A 9,134-nucleotide genomic window follows, 5' to 3' on the forward strand; every position below is an offset into this window, starting at 1 on the left:
TGACTTCACACCAACCTTTGGGTGAAGAGAAAAATGTTGGCAAAAGTTATAATATGCCTAAATGAAAATGAACTTCAAATAGAATCTTAATTACTAAAGTAACTGGACTGGAAAAGACTATGTTAGCTGCAACAGTAGTTAATTTTTCAGAAAGTACCACTGAATAAATTTACATTCATGATTTCGTTAGGGAAAATAATAGTACCAAATATACGAAGCCGTCTTGGTTTCAACATATTACTCTTTCTGAGTATGTAGATAAATGAGCAGGAAGGTGACTTTAATACAGATGCACTTGAGGTTTTAATTCATTAGCAATCCAAGAAGGAATAATAAATACTTCAAATATGCTGTGCTTTTCATATCTGTTCACTAATGAAATTTTAATTAACTATAGAACCAATTATAAGATTTTGTATAAAATATTGCAAGATTAATTTTTAATATGGAAATTAAAGCACCCAAGTAGTTTTTCTACCAGGTTTTCTGTAGAATGACTTTCCTTATTTTTTATCATCATAACTGTGAAGCATACACAAATATTCCAGCTTTGAAAAACGAATCCCTTTCTTCATTCTTTGTATGTTTCATATTTTATTTTACTATAAATTTAGACAATAATTCTTAACATACAGAATTATACATTGCCTAATTTAGATAACTTGAGCCAAAAGAGAGATTTCTTTCTAATTCATATGCCCTAAATGAATGAATGTCTCCCTTTGTATGTCTGTTAGTGAAATGATCAGACGTCAAAGAAGTAAACATCAACCTTAAGACTTTTTCATTAAAGTTCTTTTTATTTTTCTGTCAAAAATATTAAGTAAAAAACACAGATTGCTTATGCCACTTTGTCAGCTCTACAATGGGAATTTTTCTTCCTGCAGTTATTTCAGGGGATTAAACAGTGATGCCCAGGCTGCAGGCCCCTGTAGCCCTCCCCCAGCAGTCTAACCTCCTTCTACCATAGCCTACTCCCACTCCTGTTTTAGGAGCTAGCTCCCAGGGACAGATGAGTCACTTTTAATTTGGGGTAGATATAACGCTCTTGTTTATACTGAAGTGACCAAGTAATGATCTCCAGTTAGGCTTTTTCCCTTTTTTAGGGTGACATAAAGAGGTCAACTCCTTCTATAACAGAAATATTATGGAGGCATGTATATAGAATCTCTTGTGACATAGAGTAAGGCATAGAAACCTTGTTCACTTCCTTTTTCTGAGCTTTTTCTCGAGAACTACACTGTGCATGCCTAATGGCAGCAGTCTTCTGACTGGACTGTAAATACCTTTGGAAGTTTGTGAAGAAGAGAGAGGGGCAGTTTTCTCAGTTCCCATAGATGCTACTTTTCCTGAAGCACATCTGCTAAGCACTCTTCTGCACATGCAAGGAGGTTCTCTTTTGCTACCTTTCTTTTCATAGTAGCTTTCATTCTATAAAAATGACATACCCCTTATCCAAAACTCATCTGACTAAGGTGCATTTTTTCCCAGGGTGTGAAAAGTTCAAGGGTGCTCAGAAAAGGGCATTTGAGTGTTGATTGAGTGCTGTCCATGCTCTGAATTCAGACATACCGTGGAGTGGAATAACAGGGTGCTTGTACCTCTTGCTTTGAGTACCGCAGAAGAATGAGCCATTCTTGAGAAAGCCCCTTGAGAAGAGAAATTTCCAGTTAAAGGTAAGCAATTTTTTTCAGTTGTTTCTAGCAGTCCCGCTCCAGCTGTGTTATTAGCTCAAGATGAAGAGTCCAAGGAGTAAAAATTAGATTGCTGATTCTTTTACATGAAACTGGAAATTTGGGACTATATAATTTTTTTATAAGGCACTTAAAACTGAAACTCAACATTTTACATGATTTCTTTCAGATTGGAGTTCATCATTTTCTAAAGTGCTTACACTTGTTTTCTCAAATCATTTTATAAAATATTTGCCCTGATTTCTGTCAACCTAATCTTGTTTTACCTATAAAATATTTAATATTTTCTATTGCCTAGCAAAAAATGTAACTGTATGCTAACTGCTAGACTAAGTAATTTTTAGTAGTACATATCATTTCTTTCAAGAAATATATAAAGGGTTTTAATTATGAATTTATTTACTATGTTGTGTACATAGTTTTTGAATTTATACAAAGGCTGAACATCAGAGTTTAATACATGCACATATACTTAACTAACCAAAGAGATACAATTCCTGGGTTTATGCTTCTAAGTTTATAAATAATTCATAATTTGTACAATTTTGCATATATGGCATTTCATCATGTTTTCAACTTACAAGCAAATGGATAAATCACATTATGTTATCTATGAAAACTTTTAGTTTTGATGGCTTTTAGTAATGTACAAGATCTGATTCCTAATTTATCTCACAGTGATTTTTGTATTTCTAAAAATGTGTAGTAACATTTACATTATAAGTAAAACTTCAAAATGTTTGATTTATTTTCCAGATGTTTCTAATGGGTTTAACCACAAGGTTTGGTTTTCCTTAATTGGGTTATATGGTGCATTTTTCCACTAATTAAATGAGTTAACCTTGGATTTTGACATATTTTAAATTTAAGGGCTGAATTTAATATTTTAATTTCTCCTTCCCTGTCATAAATGATATGCTTTCTAATGTTCCAGATGTCCTTCTGGTCACTAATGAGTTTTGATGCTCTTTGTATTCTTCTTTCCAGAAGTTAAGATGGAAAAACAAAGCCCTTTGCTAATGAGTTGGGTTTTAATTCTTTGCTTTCAATACAATGGAAGGTCTACTTAACAAGTTGTCAATTGATATACCATTAGAAATAATTTTTCATACTATATTACTCTGATTTTTTGGTATAAAATTCAATAGAATTTAGATAACTGACTACATCATCTTAAGAAATTTATTTTCATCCCATTCACTTATTAACTGGCCAAAGTTCTCATTGCTTTTATCAATAGAGTAAAAATAAAAATAGATTTGATGGTGAACACTCTTTATCAATGAGACATATTGATTCAGAGATGCATAAACTAATGGAAAATAAATTAGCTCAATCCATATCACTGAGGTGCATTTCTAACAAGTTGTGTTTTCACCTTTAAACATAACATCAAATTTATAATATATTTATTTCATATAATTTATATAGTTTTGAATTGTTGATTATAGAAGAAAGCAACTTAAAAACTCTTAGATCTTGATCATACAGAAAAAATATTATACACCTTTTTTTGGTAGCAAAATAGTTCTTGGAATAATCACTAAAACTTTCAAGCTTAAAATATATTAAGACAAAATTTGTTGGTGAAATGAGATTAAGAAATGCAAGAAGATAAAGGAATTATATAAAATCAGAAAAATCTTCAGTTATTTTTTTGAATGGACACATGTACGGTACTTAGAGTCCACAGGATATATTTTAAAACTTGAATGATTTATAAAAATATAAACATCTACAATGTGTCTGACATTTACCCACCTTTTAAACTTTTAAGGACAAACCTTAAACATCTACTTAAAAATGTAAAATAGATTATATATATTTCCTTTCTTTTGAGAATCATAGGGATTTGTCAGCTGAAGATCCCTACCTTAAGGGACCATGTTCTCTTGGTGAAAACTTCTAAAGGTTTTTGTTTATTTATTCTTTCTTGCAGGAGCTATTCACCCCTGGCTAGTGGTCAAGCCACTTTGTTTTCAAGAGAGGACTTTACAAAGGCCATCAGGAGCTTCACAACACTGGAGCAGAGTGAATACTTGGTTTAGTATATTAGGCCCTTCAAGCCACTCCTTCATAATCCTCTAACTGTGCTCGAAATTCCCACCTTCTCAAAACTCCTAGTCTCTTGACCATATCTGGTCCTGTTGTACTTGAGTGCCTTTGCACATGTTTCTTCTGCTTGAAGTCATGTCTTCGCTGTTAAAGGCAAAACCCAGAACAAGTAAGGAAGTGTTGCAATAGGGAGTGCACCAAGGTTGGAGATCAGAGTGTTTTGGCAGGGTGGTTTTGCCTTTAACTTTATAGGGAGGAGTAGACAAGCCATAGATAGGATGATTTTGCAGCTGGGGTTGTTTTTGTAATTAGAGGGAGGCTCGGTCAGTTAGATGAGCAAGAAGAGTTTATCCCTCAGTCAAGCTAGTTTTAGGGGGATAAACAGTTCAGTTAATCATTTATGAGATAAAGGATGGGAATTTTCAGGGTCAGTGTCTGGTCTTGTCACATATAAACGAGGGAGCCATCTGTGAGTCTTATGGGAGTTAGGAGGCAGGGTAAACCTTGAGTCTTGTTTACATCAGAGTATATGGTTCTTTGCCATTAGCCCTTTTCCAGGACACATAAGGGGAGAGGGATTTTGGAAAACAAAAGGTAAGAAAGATTGTCTCCATTCTCTAGGACCACAGGTTTAGGTAAAGTTTAACATTGTCACTACCCTGGTCCAGAAAACTCTTGTTAAACATTTTGGCCCCTATGGCTTTTTTTTCATCACAATCAGACTCTGAGATATATTTTCTTGCAGGATGTTTTCTGGGGAGTAATCTTGGGATCCATACCTGTGGGGAGCAGTTGAGGAAAGCTGGTTTTGGTGGAGCAGAGTTTAACAAACCAAATATGGTCCATGGCATGTTTGTATGTGGTCCTGAGCTAAGTAAGAATGGTTTTTACATTTTTAATGTGTGTGTGTGTGTGTGTGTGTGTGTGGAGGGGATACCCAACAGAGATTGACCTTGTGTGGCATCTAACATTTACTATTCACCTCTTTCAGAAAAGAGTTAAAAGGGGGAAGATGAAGCAAGGTGTGGTGGGCCACCCTGGAATCCCAGCAACTCCAAAAGGCGGAAGGATCACAAATTCATTGTCAGCCTGGGCAATTTAAGGAGAACCTGTCTCAAAATTAAAAAAAATATAAAAATTAAATTAAATTAAAAAGGGGCTGAGAATCACACAATGGTAGAGTGCCTCTGGGTTTAATCCCCAGTACTGCAAAAAAAAAAAAAAAAAGAGGTGAAGAAAGTGAATTACAGATACCCTCATAAGACAGGCCCCAGCCAGCACTACTGGAAACTTGGGAGCTGGGGTGCTACAGTGGAGATGCTGCAGGGAGCTGGGTCTCCCAGTGTGGATCAGTCTGTGCACATGGACTGCCCTTGGGAAGTAGGTGTGGTTGTGGCCAGACATTTTGTGCTAGTCTGGAGCAGCTTCCAATTCCAGGTGGCTAGAGGAGTAAAGCTCCAGCCCCATACTTGGGGTGCGGTATTGTGGCAATATCCTCCATATAAACCTTCTATAACTTCCCCAGGGAGAATCTGTTACTCTCCTGTTTTCCTGTAGTAACTGGTATATAAATAATTCTTTTCCTGCCAGTATTCCTTGTTCAGCTGGGACCTACTCAGAAACAGAAAGAGTGTCCTGTTTCTTTTTGTGCTCCTAGTGCCTAATATAGGGGTTGGCATAAAGAATGAACACAATAAATATTAACTGAATAAATAAATGTTATGTCTTCTCTGAAAAATAGAAAGTAAGCTGTCAAGGAGTTCATAGAAAAAGTCATTGCAAGGGCTTTTTTTAGAACCAGATTTCTTGTAAACCAGACCTTAACTTGTTTTCATGAAATATTTGTGAATAGATTTATGACATTTAAATGCAGGCAAAGTAGACTGTACAAGTTCAATCACACACTTGGAGTTGGGAGTAATCCTCCCTTTGCTGCACAAGCCACCCTCTCAGTGATCTGACATTTTGTGGCTTGTGGTAGGAACCATTTGGATATCTCTGCCAGATTTCCACTAACTTCATTTATCTCTACCTTTCAAACACAAAATCTGTCATCTCCTGCCATTCTGGGAAAAGCCAATTTCATTCACTTCCTCTGCATATGAATCAGAAGAAACTTTTAATGTAGAACAAGGGATTCCAGCTTCCCATGAAGGAGAAAGTTCCTTTTCCATTCTTCTTTATTGATAGCAGCAAAATGCAATTAAAAATTACCATCAGTAAAAATTATCATCCCCAAGTGTAAAAAAACAAGACAACACCTGAAGTTTCATCTTTAAATTACAATAACTTAGTCAGGCACGGAGGTACATGCAGGAGGATCCCAAGTTCTAGACCAGCCTCAGTAACTTGGCAATACCCTATCTCAAATAATAATAATAATAAAAAAATTAAAAAGAACTGGGAATGTATGTAGCTCAGTGGTAAACACCCTTGGGTTCAATCCCCAGTAATAAATAAATAACAATAACTCTTTATAAGGACACTAGTTATTTAACATAGACATGTTCCTCTGTTACTTTAGCATTATACCATTAAGATTTTGAGTTCCTACAAAGAATTCATCCGTGGGGATCATCCCTGTATTGTTTTTCAAGTTTCTGGTACAGGTGTGTTTTCAGGACAAGGACTTGTAGAAATTGATGGACAGTAAACTTGTAAAGTCATAAGTCTAATGCTATAAAACAGTATGGGTTAAGGTTTATATTTTGCTCCACTAATGGTAAATGAATTCAGCTTGATTTGGATGTTCCCGTGTTCTGTAGACTTTTGGGAAGAGGTTACTGTTGGCATCATTTGAGGCTTTTCCATGGTTGCTTCACCAGGAGAAAGCATGGGAATGGAAGAGGGGAATAGTTTTATTTGACAGACAGCATGCCTAGATTCATAACTCTGGATTTAGATGAACAGCAAATAGTTGGGAGGGAATCTCTTATATTCTATTGACTCCATAAAATTTGTTCTTAACTTGGCCATCCCAAATGCTTTCTGGCTTCAGTGTATAAGAGCTATATTTTAGTTATGTGCTTAAAATGTCATTGTATATATTTTCAATTTGGCTCTAATGATGCCCATAATATTTTCTACTGCTATAGTATAAACTGTAGAAAGACACTGTATCCCACAGAATCACATATCTTGGGGTAGATGTAAATTGGCTGTCTTATATATTAGGTCTTGTACTATCTGTTCTTTGTGCTAGAAACTCCAGAGCATCCTGAGAATATGTGTGATTGTGTGTCAAGGGCACCAAAGCATCTCCAATACCTATTTGAAAAGTGTCAACTCATTTTCTGTTATACTGTCACTTCCCAGAAAAAATATCACTAATCATTTTATAGCAAAATTCTTACTAATGCAGCACTCAGTTTAAAGAGGAATGGATTTTATCTTTGTAGCTCTGCTTTTTCTGACATACTCATTGAACTATAATAAGTACAAATTAAAAACTGAATAGTTCAGCAACTTCTTTCTTCTGATTTTCTTCACCATCAAGAAAGTAGGTGAGGCAAAAAGATAGACATGAACAAAGTGGAAGATTAGAGTGTGGGAAATTGGAGAAGCAGGAAATTTATGTAATCTTTCATGAAGCAGTTTTATCAAAACAAAAATTTGTTATGATTTTGAGTGAGTCAAAATGAAACTACGCTATATCTTTATGGTCAGGCTTTTATTATCTCTGGACCTAGTGAGAAATGCATGCAGTTTGCAATTCACCAGTTAGGACTCTATATCCCTTACAAGTCCTGGTGTCTTTTGATGTCTCCTAGTCAATGCATTGGTAGCATACGAAGCCAAATTCACCATTTCCAAGCAACCCTTAGGCAAAAACATATAAACTTTTTTTTTCTTCCTTCTAGTTTATGCTTATCTTGAAATCCAACCTCACACACATCAGTACTGTTTTTTACTTTAGGAAGGTATGCCCTCGCCTAGCCTGCAGCCTTGGTCTTACTGCTGCAGGCTGCTGATCATTGCAGGAGGTGGAGATGACATGTGAGGGAAGCTGAGGGGGACTGTGTAGTTGATATTTCAGTTCATTTTTGAGTGCAGTAAGTTCATGCTACTTTGAATAAGAAAAAAAAATTACTTTTCTTTTTTTCTCCTTTTGTTTCCTGTTTTCATGGTTCCAGTTGTTTATTCTGATGTGTTTTCTTGCTTCTCTTGTTTTAGTTATCTATTCATCCATGTATCTATTTTCTTTTTATACACAGAGCCCTTTTCCTTTCTCTTCTCCTGTACGAAAGAATTATTCTAATACTTTCAATGTGTATTTTTTTTAAAAAAAATGTTCTTGTAAAATGTCCATTTTTTTGTGAGCATCTCTTTAATTTTTGCAATTTTTATTGTAATATAAATGGTATGTGTATTGCTGTTACTACTTCTGAGTTCTTAAAATCCACCTTGTGGCCTTGTGTCTAACTGTCCTATCTCTTCCAGTTGTCCGTGGTATTTTTGGGGGTACACCTTCAACTTTCTCTTTCATTCATCAGTGATGGACTTCCAAATTGCACCTAACTTCTTACTACCACAAACAACATTGCAGTGAATATCTTTGTATATGTTTCCTTTCAGATGTGTGTGAGAAGTTTGGAAGGAAATAAACTCAGGAGTGGAATTGTTAAGTCATATGGCATGCTTGTGTTTTATTTGACTAAATACTGTCAAATTGCTCTTATAAACAGTAGTGTATTCTTTCCTGTACCAACATGATAGTTTCTATACACATGTATACACTCCGCAGTTTACCTAAACCAGCTTCTAACATTATTTTTTTTTAATTTTTTAAATAAGTATAATGTAAAACTAATGGTAATTTTCATTTTCATTTACATTTCTCTGATGATCTTACATGCTTTTTTCCATAGGTCTTTTGGATTTTCTGTTCCTTAAATTGTGTTTATATACCTGGCCCTTTATCCTATTAGGATTTTGTCCTTGAGTTGCTTTGTGTATCATGAGTGTATCAGTAGAAGAAATATTAAGATTTATTTTTTTCTTTATAGCTTTCAAATCAAGACCAACATAATTTTATCATTTTCAACCACAGAAAGATATTTTTTAAAAAGATCTGTTAAAAGAAGTTATAACAGTTACTAGAGTTAACCTGATTTACTAAGGAATTATAGATTATTTCCTTTTTGAGTACCATCTATTTTTAGGCAACTTAGCAATACCAATGAGAATGGAGCTTTTGAGACTTTTAATTTTTTTAGGAAAATCCCATTTAATTTTCAGAGGGTAAAGAGAAAATAAAATTGACACATAATCCACTTATTTTGCAGGAAAATGGATGGACCCAGAGACCATTATGTTAAGCAAAATAAGCCAAACTCAGAAAGTCAAGTATCCTATTTTCTCACATATGTAGGAGCTAGAGAGGAA

At 34.8% G+C, this 9,134-nt stretch overlaps 1 long non-coding RNA gene across 1 annotated transcript; it reads left to right on the forward strand.

Annotated features, from left to right (window-relative positions):
- Positions 1-1,015: 1,015 nt before the first annotated feature.
- LOC110598508 (uncharacterized) lies at positions 1,016-8,380 on the forward strand. The gene is made up of 3 exons (XR_002484348.3): positions 1,016-1,391; positions 1,492-1,676; positions 3,634-8,380. It is a non-coding gene; the product is annotated as an uncharacterized LOC110598508 (long non-coding RNA).
- The last annotated feature ends 754 nt before the right edge of the window (positions 8,381-9,134 follow it).

Source organism: Ictidomys tridecemlineatus, chromosome 6 (genome assembly GCF_052094955.1).
Source record: "Ictidomys tridecemlineatus isolate mIctTri1 chromosome 6, mIctTri1.hap1, whole genome shotgun sequence".
Lineage (NCBI taxonomy): Eukaryota > Metazoa > Chordata > Mammalia > Rodentia > Sciuridae > Ictidomys > Ictidomys tridecemlineatus.